Below are 2,200 nucleotides of genomic sequence, written 5' to 3'. Positions count from 1 at the left end.
CCTTTCAAGTTTAAAGATTCAGAACTATTAACATGCTCAAAATCATTAGACTCAAAATTAATTTTGACTTTTAGACTCACTCAGATTTTGGGCGAGGGGGGGGGAAGGGAAAGGGGCATTCCCAGTTTTTCAGAATTGCCAAAAAACTGAAAAACTCAATATTTACTTATTTCTAAATAGAAATTTTGCCCTTGACTTCAACAAAGGCCAGGTTTTTATCCTTCAATATTAAGTTCAGGAACTCATGTCAAGCATGGGTACAGCTAAACCGGTTCCTAAAACGAGTCTTGATACTGTTTTGTATTTTGGTAATATGCACTACTGTGTCCATGAAGATTCAGTTTTAAGTCAAGGGGTATGTCTGGGGTATGTCTGTACTGCAATTAGAAAACCCTGGCACAGAGTCTCAGAGCCTGGGCTCTAGGGCTAAAAATTGTAGTGTATACCCTCAGGCTTGGGCCGGAGCTCAGGTTCTGAGAATCTGCAAGTGGGAAAGTCTCAGAATCTGGGCTCCAGCCCAAACCCAAACCATCTACACTGCAATTTTTAGCCCTGCAGGCTGAGCCCCACAAGTCTGAGCCATGCCACAGGTCTTTTATTATGTACACGTACATTATATGGATGCCGGAGCCTATGCTAGTAGATCCTGATATGGAATTAATGTCATATGGCCTAATCTGGAGTCCACTGAACTCAGGGAGCTTTTGATCAGGCCCATAACATGGATACTGAGAGTTATCTGGGCCAAACTCTAGACCTGTTTCTGTACAAGACTCACATATGCTTCACTTTACATACTGTGAGTAGTCACATTGGCTTCAGTGGGACTAATGACAGTCTGTAAATTGGAGCACACATGTAACTTGTTGAAGGATCTGAATCTAATTTCAAGTCATGTTTAAAAAAACAGTGTTGTAAAAACACCAGTTATTGGATCAGATAGCGCATTAGAATAAGATGATGTCTGGTAAAATAACGATGTGACTAGTAACTTTGTCAAGATTTATGGCTCCCACATCCTATTCTATATACTTTAGAACTCCTACATTTCAAAAGTTTAAGTCATAGATAGTATTGATTTTCATTTGATAAGTTTCCTTTGATCTCCAGTGAATTAAAGCTGTAAACTGTGGCTGCATTGCTACATACTATATTTAACTTACTGGGATATTCTTTTTATTCTAATATCAAATGAAATACTTTAGAATGTTTTTCCTTATTTATCTGAGAGAATTTTCAGGATTTTGATTAATTGGACATCATAAATAATTTGATAGAAGGTATCAAATTAAGTTTTCAAGCTCCAAATGTCTTATTTTGTATCATTCTCTTTTCCTCAAGGACCATTAAGGCTCCAAATATTTTCAGTATATAAGTAAATGTAATTTGACCCCAAAAGGTTATTGTAATACATACCAAAACATAATACACTAAAATTAAACATTAAAACCCAGAAAAAGGCCACACAGGGTTTTTAAGAGAACATGAAACAGACACACGAATACTGCAATCATTACTATACTAAACATAGATTTATTTTAGCATGTGGAACTTTTTGTATCAAGGTAAAAGCTGGGAAATTGTTAGTACAAAGGAAATTGTAAGAGTAAAGGAAAGAAAGAGGTCCAGAGAGAGGTCAAGTTTTGAGACACTTAAAATATTCCCAGAGGCAAGCTGAATGGGAATTTAGAGTGGATATTAGTGGTTAGGGTACTAACCTCCAACTCAGGAGATCCAGACCCAATTCTTTGCTATACCACAATATGACTGTGGGGAAATCACTCAGGATACATCTTCCAGCTGCAGTGTACATGTAATTTCCATCTCAGGTAGAAATACACATTAGCTCTGCTTGAGGAAGAGAGCTAGAAGTAGCAGTGTGCTTCATTACATACCAAGGATCTTGGATGGGCTGTCCTTGGCTGGCTACCCCAAGCCACCGCAGCCACCACTATTTTGAGCATGCTAGCTCGAGCAGAGCTACTGTGTGTACATCTACCAGAGTTGGGAATTACACCTCCCACCTGCAATGCATTCATACTCTTAATGTGTCTCTATGTAAACTTTTCCATCTGTAAAGTAGAGATACTAGTACTTGCCTACCTCACAGTGATTTTATGGGGACAGATACTGCATCTGAGTGCCTTACAGTCTTTAATGTAATGACTGCTATATATGTACCCCAGCTAGATAAACAGAT

The sequence above is a fragment of the Mauremys reevesii genome, linkage group 1 (genome assembly GCF_016161935.1).
Source record: "Mauremys reevesii isolate NIE-2019 linkage group 1, ASM1616193v1, whole genome shotgun sequence".
Taxonomy (NCBI): domain Eukaryota; kingdom Metazoa; phylum Chordata; order Testudines; family Geoemydidae; genus Mauremys; species Mauremys reevesii.
The sequence above is the reverse complement of the archived record's forward strand: the minus strand, read 5'-3'. Positions refer to the sequence as shown.